Source organism: Ranitomeya imitator, chromosome 3 (assembly GCF_032444005.1).
Source record: "Ranitomeya imitator isolate aRanImi1 chromosome 3, aRanImi1.pri, whole genome shotgun sequence".
NCBI lineage: Eukaryota > Metazoa > Chordata > Amphibia > Anura > Dendrobatidae > Ranitomeya > Ranitomeya imitator.
Window position 1 is genome coordinate 385,162,813 of NC_091284.1, and position 12,653 is coordinate 385,175,465.

A 12,653-nucleotide genomic window follows, 5' to 3' on the forward strand; every position below is an offset into this window, starting at 1 on the left:
CAGGCTAAGGAAAAAAAATGGCTCAAAATCTTTCCACCCTTCTTCTGAGATGCAATTACCTCATTGTTGGCCAGTTGTACTGTTATGATCTGGTGGCCTTGGAGCAGCATGAGATGTACTCTGGAGAAGGTGGTCCCTGTACTGACCGCAAACCCTGAACCTAGCAGCGCAACTAAAAGCATCCGTGGGGGGTACCTAACTCAGCACAGCCTAAGATCTAACTACCCCTAAAGACAGAAACAGGAAACCTATCTTGCCTCAGAGAAAATCCCCAAAGGATAGATAGCCCCCCACAAATATTGACTGTGAGAGGAGAGGGAAAAAACATACGCAGATATGAAATCAGATTTTAGCATAGGAGGCCATACTAGCTAAAAAGAAAGAATAGAACAGAGTACTATGCGGTCAGTACAAAAACACTAGAAAATATCCACCGCAGAAAATACGGATCACCACATCTGACTAAAGACATGGGAGGTATATCTGCATCTCCAGAGTAATAGCTAAGCTGCAAAAAATCCTTCACAGACCAAGCTGGACAAGACAAAAACATGAAAATGCACAGAACTGTAAGGTCCACTGCAGGTGGACAGAAAAAACAAAGCCAGGACTTATCTTTGTAGAAAAACACAGCAAACTGGAGAGACCAGCAGGGAAGTGACTCCTTCAAGAACAATGGACAACTGGCACTGATTAAAGGATCCTGCAAAGCTATATACCCCAGTCCGTCCTGCAATTAGTAGATACACATGTCTACTCCTGCAATCCAGACACAACTGCATTACCCTCTACAACCATCGGAGGGAGCCCAAAAGCTGAATTCACAACAAGCCACATAGTATATAGCTCAGCCCACGTAGTATATATCACAGCCACATAGTATATAGCACAGCCACATAGTATATAACACAGTACACGTAGTGTATAGCACAGCCACATAGTATATAGCACAGCCAATTAGCATATAGCACAGCCACAAAGTATATTACACAGCCCACGTAGCATATAGCCAGCCATGTAGTATAAAGCATAAGAGAAGAAAATGTCCAGCTTCATCGAATCCATAAAAAAAAGTTTTCTTTATTCACAAACTTAAACATGGAGGATACAAACTTCAGCACAAACCATATGGGTAAGAATCTCAACACGTTTCTCCCTTAATCAAGCTTAGTCTCCAGAAACGCGTTGAGATTCTTACCCATATGGTTTGTGCTGAATTTTGTATCCTCCATGTTTAAGTTTGTGAATTAAGAAAACTTTTTTTTTTACGGATTCGGTGAAGCTGGACATTTTCTTCTCTTGGATTCTACACGCCTGGACACAGCGGGTCCGTGCCTCCGAAACTCAGCTTATGCATCACGGGTGAGCTGGTTTATATTCCTTCTTTTCAAAGTATATAGCACAGCCACGTAACACAGCCCACATAGCATATAGCACAGCCATGTAGTATAAAGCACAGCCTGCATCTCCGCCACCTCCGAGAATCGCCCCACAGTCCAGTACTTACTGTTATAGTAAAAGGAAAAAAAATACATACACTCCTCATCTCTCCTCATGCCCGCACTGCTCCCTGCTCCTGTCTCAGTGGTTGCACTGCCTGGCACACAGTAAGTGTGCGATGACGTCATCGCGCACCCGCAGTGTTAGAGGCAGAGCGGATAATGATGGGAGATGGAGCATTAGTTGACATTTTCTCCTCCATCATTGCTTTGAACTGTACCGGCAGACGCCAGTATAGTTAATTGCGGCGGTTGTGGAGGAGTCGGCGCTGGCGTCAGGTGGGCCCCCTTCCTCACCTGGACCCCTTAGCGGCTGCATGATGTGCCACTAGCTGAGGGCCCCTGGGGGTGCCGGGGCCCTAGGCAGCTGCCTGCCCTTAACACCGACCGTGCATGCAGGGGCCCCTTGGAGCCTCAGTGTACCATACCGTGAATGGGCCCCCCGTCTTGCCAGGGCCCCGGCACTTGCCCGGGTGCATCGGGTGCTGATGCCGGCCCTGCTCCTCTAACATCATTGCTCGTGCTGAAGGGCGGAGTGTGGGCGCTGACACCAGGCCCTCCCGCTCATGGGCCCCATAGCAGTTGAGAGGTCTGCCGCAATTGGTGGTAAAAAACTGCCTTAGGCCATGTTCACACAGTGTGTTTTTTACTGCGGAACCGCAGCGGTTTTGCCGCTGCGGTTCCGCAGCTGTTTTCCATGCAGGGTACATAACAATGTAACCCTATGGAAAACAGTCACTGCTGTGCACATGATCCGGAATTTCGTTTAAAAAGCCGCGCAGAATAGCTGCGGCAAAAAAGAAGGAGCATGTCACTTCTTTTTCCTGAACCGCAGCGGTTCTGCACCCATAGACCTCCATTGTGAGGTCAAAACCGCAGTAAAACCCGCAGATCAAAAATATATCTGCGGGTTTTACTGCGATTTGATGTGCAGAACCGCTGCAGCAGGAAGTGCGGGGGAGCGGGCGGAAGTGCGTGGGCGGAGTGTGGCTGCCCCCCCGTGCTCCGATCCCGCCCCCCGTGCTCCGATGCCCCCCCCGTGCTCCGATGCCCCCCCCCGTGCTCCGATGCCCCCCCCAGTGCTCCGATGCCCCCCCCGTGCCCTAATCTCCCCCCCTTATACTTACCCGGCGTCCCGGTGTCCGTCCGGCCGTCTTCTCCCTGGGCGCCGCCATCTTGCAAAATGGCGGGCGCATGCGCAGTGCGCCCGCCGAATCTGCCGGCCGGCAGATTCGCTCCAAAGTGCATTTTGATCACTGAGATATAACCAATCTGAGTGATCAAAATAAAAAAATAGTAAATGACACCCCCCCCACTTTGTCACCCCCATTGATAGGGACAATAAAAAAATTAAGAATTTTTTTTTTTTTTTTCACAAAAGGTACCTTCACACATAACGATATCGTTAACGATATCGTTGCTATTTGTGACGTAGCAACGATATCGTTAATGAAATCGTTATGTGTGACAGCGACCAACGATCAGGCCCCTGCTGGGAGATCGTTGGTCGCTGAATAAAGTCCAGAACTTTATTTCGTCGCTGGACTCCTGCTGACATCGCTGGATCGGCGTGTGTGACACCGATCCAGCGAGGTCTTCACTGGTAACCAGGGTAAACATCGGGTAACTAAGCGCAGGGCCGCGCTTAGTAACCCGATGTTTACCCTGGTTACCATGCTAAAAGTAAAAAAAAAAACAAACACTACATACTTACCTACAGCTGTCTGTCCTCCAGCGCTGTGCTCTGCTCTCCTCCTGCTCTGGCTGTGAGCCGGAAAGCAGAGCGGTGACGTCACCGCTCTGCTTTCCGGCTCACAGACAGTACAGGAGGAGAGCAGAGAAGCAGAGCGCAGCGCCGGAGGACAGACGGCTGTAGGTAAGTATGTAGTGTTTGTTTTTTTTTACTTTTAGCATGGTAACCAGGGTAAACATCGGGTTACTAAGCGCGGCCCTGCGCTTAGTTACCCGATGTTTACCCTGGTTACCGGCATCGTTGGTCGCTGGAGAGCGGTCTGTGTGACAGCTCTCCAGCGACCAAACAGCAACGCTGCAGCGATCCGGATCGTTGTCGGTATCGCTGCAGCGTCGCTTAATGTGAAGGGGCCTTAAGGTTAGAATAGGGGTAGGGGTAGGGTTAGGGTTAGGGGTAGGGTTAGGGTTAGGGTTAGAAAACTGCATTAAAAAAAAGGATCAAAAAACGCATCAAAAGACGCATCAAAAAAGGACAAAAAAGGACCAAAAAAAGGACCTGCGTTTTCTGCCAAGAGCTGCAGTTTTTTAAAAAAACAGTCCTGAAAAAAAAAGGATGGAAATCCTGAACGTGTGAACATACCCTTACAGTAAAGTGAGTCAAGTGACTCCATGGAATGGTAATTAATGATTTTGTGAGTTAATTTTCTATATCATATTGGGGTTGCTAGTTTAACAAGGGGAATGTTAAGAGGAAATTGTCAGTAACATTACATTCCCCCTTTTAAATCACATATATGGGCATGGAGCCCTTTAAAATGTGAATTCATTGACACCTTTATATCTTCCACCTGTTGCTATATTCCTGAGGAAATAGCATTTTCACTCACATGAAAATGAGATAGTAAGTGCTCTAGGTATGAAAGAGCACTTCCCGAGTCTCTGCCTGCCAAGATTGGTGTATCAAATCACTGAAACAGTGAGCTAACAATCAAGCTATAGAGTTTGGTTCCGATCAGAGTAAGCAAGCTCAGGAGGCTGAGGCTTGGAAAGTGCTCTTTCACTCCCAAAGCACTTAGCACTGAATTTGCATATTAATTAAAATGCTAATTACTTGAGAAAGTAGCAACATATAACAGATATAAAGATTTTGATGGATTACTCTCCAAAAATCTGCATGCCAATGCATGCAGTTAACCCATTACTTGCCAAATTAGAAATTTTCATTTTACAGATTTTTCAGAAAATGGCGTCCCAATATTCAATTAAAAATGACAATGACATAATTTCCTATTTTAAAAACGTTCATTTTACAAACACAACACAAAAAATTGGACCTAATTATAAAAATGATACAATCTTAGTTGCTAGAAGCAAAAGATTAGGCGTCCCAAAAAAAGGACATTGGTAGATAATGTGGTAAAGAGGGGGAAGGTTGATCTTGCTGACAGATTCCTTTTGAGCACTCTATTAACATATTGGCATGCCCTTGGCTTAGATTGTTACATTGGACTGACAGGTTACCTTTAATGGATAGGTGCTACTTTACATCTGATACTACCACGGGGCTAATGATTAGCAAAACCATTGCATGTATGGATTTATCCACTAGTAGTCAGAATGCCACCCAATAAATCCATTCTTACAAACCATCCTGAAACATCTACAAGGCCTCCACATAAACAGAGAGACCTCTAGGAATTCTTGGACATGATGCTTGGACACTATCATTTAATGGAGCCTCAGCATCCAATCTCACATATGTAACGCATTTCCAGTCAGTGCTACTAAATATTTATGTGTGTGATTTATTGTTTGCTGAAGAGAAGTTTGGTCAGGGTAAGGGGGCAAAATTTTCACCAATTTTCATTTCAAGCAGGATTTGTCACTGAGTATTCATCCAACTAAGCATGCACAACAGTTCACAAAGGTTGTATGGCTCTGTACAGTACTAAGGATATGTGTATAAAGTATAAAAGGTATGTAATTCAGCTTTCTAAATAGCTCTCAAGTACTTCTCAGAGCAAGAACCTTGCAAGTTCGATAAAGATGTGACATTCCGCTCTCAATAATACAACATCACTTTGTTATTCCTGCATTAAGGAGGATCAGAGTTATAATAAGGGATTTGTTTCAATCAGCAAGCAGGACATGTATATTCAAAGTGACCCTATTATCCAAAGTTAAACAATTCACTGGAAATCCTATGAATGGCCAATCTTTTGAATATTTATTAGGAGTCGTGGGGTTTCTGGCTGACCTAGAGGTCAGAATTAGTTTGTCACTTTTAGAAGGTTGGAATTAAATTTCGACATGGGATATATGACTATCAGTCTGAGCTGCTGCACAAGAGTCCCTTTGCAATTAAAGGTTCTGCTTTGAAATGTCATAACCCTCTTGAACCCTTGAAATGAACTGTTTGTTCCGAAATGTTATTTACCTAAATCTATGTAATGAAAACGACAAAACGACTGCAGCATGTAATACCTGATCTGCACATGCCATAGCGGCGGTGTAAGCTAAGCTGGCTCTCCTTAATCAATCCGCAGCTCTGCTTTATCAAAAGAAAATGTTATTAGTGTAATAAAATGTTGCACAGACATCAAAACAAAATAATTGTTGAGCGTTCGGCAAATGATGTCCCTGTGTTTTATTTGCTATTTATCCCATATCTAGCATGATAATATCCAAGCTTAAAGAGTTACCGTTGTTTTAATTTCCTAGATCAATAGTACACATGAAAATAAGAAACTTTGTAATATACTTTATCAGAGAAATCTTCTTCTTTCACATCCTGAATTGATCTTTCGCTGTCAGATCATGAGTATAAGCGGTATAATCTGTACTCAGTGAAGACAGATTTTCTCATTTCTGAGATAGGACATAACTGGAGATGATTTGCTATTCATGGGTGGGAGGAGGAAGGAGGTAGACACAGGCATTCTACTGGACGTTTCCCAGAAATTACAGTTTCAGTTCTGCATAGAAACCTATGAGCACAAGCAGTGCGACGCAATCTGATTTAGGACTTTTTCTGTCCCTATACAGAAGAGCTGTGTGCTGCTCTATCTCTATCCCTACACTGTAAAAGCAAAAAATGCTGCTTGGCCCACCTACATCTTTCATACTGGCAGTGACAGTCCACCCTGATTACTGGTTGTACTAGACCATGTGATCTGATACCTGCAGGGCATTATGGGACAGCCCAACTGGCCATATGTCATTAGTTTGCTCTGCGAGTTCAGCACTATGTGAAATGGCGCCGTGCATTTTTTGTAGAAAGCGACCCATGCAAATCGAAAAGGCAAACTGTTCAAATTCGTAGGAACTTGCAAATTTCCGGAGGTTCGACTAGAATTCAACTGTCCATGGATCCATTAGATCGTCATCAAAATCAGATCTGTTGAGTTCTAACACTGAGACCCCGACAGTTTTCGCTTCACAGGTGGCCAGAAATAAACACTATAAGGCCACATTCACATGTTCAGTATTTGGTCAGTTTTTTACCTCAGTAGCCAAAACCAGGAGTGGAACAATCAGAGGAAAAGTATAATAGAAACATAGCACAACTTCTGCATTTATCACCCACTCCTGGTTTTGGCTACAAATACTGAGGTACAATACTGACCAAATACTGATAGTGTGATCTTAGCCTAAAGAGCTGAACAGCACAGCTACATTCACTATGTAATGGATGCTCCCTTACAGCTCAACTCACATTGAAGTAAATAGGAGCTCAGCTGCAGTACACAAGAATCACCACTATACAGTGTACAAGGCTGTGCTCTTTCAGCTCTCTACACTGTTTACATCTAGACAATGTGGGATCTGATAACAGCAGATCTCTGGTGGTGGAGGCTGTAAAACCCATACTGACATGATATAATATAAACAGTTCATCTATCCATCTGGATAAGATGACTGAATGAGCAAATATTTGGCAAACAATGTTTAATGTAGATAAATGTAAAGTAATGCACCTAGGATGGAGTAATCCTATAGAGCAGGAGAAGGACTTGGGTATTCTGGTTACAAGTAAGCTGAGCAGCAGTACTCAATGTCAAGCAGCAGCCCCTAAAGCAAACAAGATATTAGGATGTATAAAAAGAGATAAAATCCCGAGATCCCAACGTATTGTTACCCCTTTATAAATCACTTGTAAGGACACATTTAGAATTTGGGATCCAGTTTAGGGCTCCACATTTTAAAAAGGATATTCAGAAGTTATAGTCAGTTCAAAGGCAGACAACTAGATTATTATAATGGATATAAGGCCTCTCATATGAGGGGTTGGAAAAGTTGGGCTTGTTTAGCTTAGAAAAAAGACATCTCAGAGGGAATCTCATTTTCATGCATAAATATATGTGTGACCAATAGAAAGGACTGGCGCATAACTTATTCCTTCCAAACACCATACTGAGGAGTAGGGTTGAGCGAAACGGGTCGGCCATTCTCAGAAGTCACCGACTTTTGGCAAAGTCGGGTTTCATGAAACCCGACCCCTGTGTGGGGTCGGCCATGAGGTCGGCGATCTTCTGAATCTGGTATCGGAATTCCGATACCGAGTTCCGATATGTTTGCAATATTGGAAATCGGTATCAGAATCCATATTTAAGTGTAAAATAAAGAATTAAAATAAAAAATATTGCTATACTCACCCTCTGACGCGCCCTGGTACTAACCGGCAGCCTTCCTTCCTTAGAATCAGCGCGTGAAGGGCCTTAGATGACGTCGCGGCTTGTGATTGGTCGCGTGACCGCCCATGTGACCGCTCGCGCGACCAATCAGAAGCCGCGACATCACCGATGGTCCTTCAAGCGCTGATTCTTAGGAAGGAAGGCTGCCGGAAAGAAGCAGGGTGCGTCCGAGGGTGAATATATACCTAATAGGAATATACTCACCCTCGGACGCGCCCTGCTTCTTTCCGGCAGCCTTCCTTCCTAAGAATCAGCGCTTGAAGGCCCTTCGGTGACGTTGCGGCTTCTGATTGGTCGCGTGAGCGGTCACATGGGCGGTCGCGCGACCAATCACAAGCCGCGACGTCATCTAAGGCCCTTCTCGCGCTGATTCTAAGGAAGGAAGGCTGCCGGTTAGTACCAGGGCGCGTCAGAGGGTGAGTATAGCAATATTTTTTATTTTAATTCTTTATTTTACTCTTAAATATGGATCCCAGGGCATGAAGGAGAGTTTCCTCTCCTTCAGACCCTGGGAACCATTGGAAACCCAATGCACTGCATTGGTTTCGTGTTTCGGCCGACCCCGACTTTTTTATAGGATCGGCCGATTTCACCCGACCCGACTTTTGAAAAAGTCGGGTTTCGTGAAACCCGACCCGATCCTATAAAAGTAAAAGTTGCTCAACCCTACTGAGGAGTAGGAGGCACTCATTACGGGTGGAAGAAAGGCGATTCCGGCAGCTGAATAGGAAAGGGTTCTTTACAGTTAGAGCAGTCAGACTGTGGAATGCCCTACCACAAGAGGTAGTAATGGCAGACACAATAATAAAATTTAAAAAAGGGCTGGACGATTTCCTCAGTACACATAACATTATAAGTTATAGTTAATTTAATTAGAAAATGTACAATTGTTGGAGAAAGGTGGAACTCGATGGACCTTGGTCTTTTTTCAACCTGTGTAACTATGTAATTCCTGGATAATGCCTTTAAGATACAGTATGTTGCTTGTTCAGCTTACATTATGAATGGCAAACACTTAGGTCTCATTCAGATGTCTTTTTTTCACGTACAAGAAAAGCAGTCGTAGTTTCATGACTGATTTTGTTCAGAATTTCATCAGACTTTCATTAGAGTTTCATCTGAGTTTGGTCTGAGTTTCAACAGTTTTTCTCAGATGGGAAATAAAAAAAAGTTTATCTACCTTCTCTTATCTAGCATTCCACGAAAAATGGACAGCAATTAGATGACATCCGGGGGCAGTCTGATTTTTTTCATGGACCCATAGATTTGCATTGATGATTTTGATCCTACACTCGGATCAATATCGGACATGTCATCACGAGTTTGTGCAAAAAAAATCAGACATATAAACAACCCCATAGACTGTACTGGACACAATTTCTATCCATGAAAAACGTGGATGTCTGAATGAGCCCTTATAGGATAGCATTTGAGAGATTAATTTATTTTTTTTCTGAAAGATATTTTCAAACTTTTTCCCACTTGGAGCATAAAATCTCATAGTCCTACGGTCTCATTAGGCCAAGCTCAGATGGGCCCATTTCATTGTCCATGTATAGACTGCAATGCCCAGTCTTCCAACATGAATTTATACCTTCATATGTCTATGAGGCTGTACGATCAGGTCAGGAGAAGTACAGTTCACACACAACATATACTGACCTTCAAATACACACATCGAAATTTGACCTTGAGGAGAGTCAGTGCCCCCCATTTCATTAATTATTTCAAGATTTATAACATTTAAGGTAATTTAAACTGAACAACAGTTTTAGGTCTGAAACAGTAAAAGGACATGGGTCCTGTTGTGTTAAATTCTGTATGAGCAGTCCTAACACTGAAGGAATCGGTACCATTAATGGTACCATTAACGAACATGACACAAACGCTGAGTAGTATGAATGTTACAATTTTTCAATTAAACTTTACAAGTCCCTCACTAATGGTATAATATATTTCTATAAGTATTTAAAAACAAATTAATATTCATGTAATTATTTCATACTACATACATACATGTAAATGAGCTCAAACATAATATTAAAATTTGCAAGTGTGGAAGTTCAAGCATTCAGTAATGTTCTCAGCTTTTTTCACAATTAACATGGAAATTGACCTATAATTCATTCCACAGTCATAATTCTAAACAAGAAATGACTGGGACAAAAGACTCTGATTTTCTGTGTCCTTCCCCTGGGTAATCGTTGTAATGTTTATTGGTCATGCAGTGATATGAAAGATAATCAGCAGTATTACTTGTTGATTTTGTTCTACATTTTAACATGAAAAATGATAACTTGATATTGTATATGGTTACTTAATCAACCCTTTTCTTCTAAAGTAATTTTATATATTATTCACTAATTCCTAGTTTGTCATCTTTATCCAAAGCACAGAAAATAAATGAAGAAGATTGGGTGCTTTATTCTGTTTATTAAATTTGGAATACTTTAGCAGGTTGTTAGTCTACGGGAGACAAAACAGATTTAATATACAATTGGTGGATATACATCAAGCTTTGTTAGGCATTATGCTCTCTGATTTCCAAGGGCTTTTTGTTTCCAGAAAACTGTTTAATATATTGTTACATATAAAGGATTTTCTGGAAAGAAAAGCTCTGGAATGTTACATTTTTTTTTACCATGAGCTAAATTTATGCCTATCCAACAAAAATGCCATAAATGTCATCTGGATGGCAGCCAAACTTCTGGTCTCCAAAAAGGGGCTTCATAGCACCACAAGGAAATTGCAGCAAGGCAATTTTTGGAACTTCTGTACAAATGACAAGATAAAATTCCTTTTATAATTTGGGCCTAGTTATGTCATCTATACCATTGACTTATCTGATATTGTGAATCTAAGGGTACCGTCACACAGTGCCATTTTGATCGCTACGACGGTACAATTCGTGACGTTCCAGCGATATCCATACGATATCGCTGTGTCTGACACGCAGCAGCGATCAGGGATCCTGCTGAGAATCGTATGTCGTAGCAGATCGTTTGGAACATTCTTTCGTTGCTGGATCTCCCGCTGTTATCGCTGAATCGGCGTGTGTGACACCGATCTAGCGATGCGTTCACTTGTAACCAGGGTAAACATCGGGTTACTAAGCGCAGGGCCGCGCTTAGTAACCCGATTTTTACCCTGGTTACCAGCGTAAATGTAAAAAAAACCAAACAGTACATACTTACATTCCGGTGTCCATCAGGTCCCTTGCCGTCTGCTTCCCGCACTCACTGACTGCCGGCCGTAAAGTGAAAGCAGAGCACAGCGGTGACGTCACTGCTGTGCTGTGCTTTCACTTTACGGCCGGCGCTCAGTCAGTGCGGGAAGCAGACGGCAAGGGACAGACCCCGGAATGTAAGTATGTACTGTTTGTTTTTTTAACGCTGGTAACCAGGGTAAACATCGGGTTACTAAGCGCGGTCCTGCGCTTAGTAACCCGATGTTTACCCTGGTTACCCGGGGACCTCAGCATCGTTGGTCGCTGGAGAGCTGTCTGTGTGACAGCTCTCCAGTGACCACACTACGACTTACCAACGATCACGGCCAGGTCGTATCGCTGGTGGTGATCGTTGGTAAATCGTATAGTGTGATGGTACCCTTAGAAGTAAAGTCTATTTTATGCACATAATGAACTTTGATTTTTACTACACTGTCAAAGAGATCAACCTAAATTTAAGACAGCTCATCTACAAATGGAAATTAGCTCTACATATAAATATTTCATAGATTATCTGGAAACAAGACATATAAAAAAATGAAAGGTGTTTTCCCACCAACAAAACCTGACCTTTCATTCACCCCCCACATTCGATCACTGGCTCGCTCTTCTTACCTGCATCTCAAAAACATTTCTAGAATTCGCCCTTTTCTTACTTTCGACTCGGCAAAAACTCTTACTGTTTCACTTATTCATTCTCGTCTGGACTATTGTAACTCTCTACTAATCGGCCTCCCTCTTACCAAACTTTCCCCGCACCAATCTGTCCTGAATGCTGCTGCCAGGATCATATTCCTCACCAACCGTTACACCGATGCCTCTACCTTGTGCCAGTCATTACACTGGCTACCCATCCACTCCAGAATCCAGTACAAAACTACTACCCTCATCCACAAAGCACTCCATGGCTCTGCACCACCCTACATCTCCTCTCTGGTCTCAGTCTACCACTTTACCCGTGCCCTCTGCTCCGCTAATGACCTCAGGTTAGCATCCTCAATAATCAGAACCTCCCACTCCCGTCTCCAAGACTTTACACGTGCTGCGCCGATTCTTTGGAATGCACTACCCAGGTTAATACGATTAATCCCCAATCCCCACAGTTTTAAGCGTACCCTAAAAACTCACTTGTTCAGACTGGCCTACCGCCTCAATGCATTAACCTAACGATCCCTGTGTGGCCTATTTATATATAAAAAAAAAAAAAAAACAGGTTCCTCGCATCATGTTCTCATTCACTTTATGCAGTTAATAGCCCTCTGTGTCTGTACTGCTACATACTTAGGCAGTTAACTGGTTCATGCAGCTTTACATGAACACCCGAGCCTTACACTATGGCCGGTCTGAATAACTAAAGCAATTGTTACCATCCACCTCTCGTGTCTCCCATTTTCCTCATAGTCTGTAAGCTTGCGAGCAGGGCCCTTATTCCTCCTGGTATCTGTTTTGAACTGTATTTCTGTTATGCTGTAATGTCTATTGTCTGTACAAGTCCCCTCTATAATTTGTAAAGCGCTGCGGAATATGTTGGCGCTATATAAA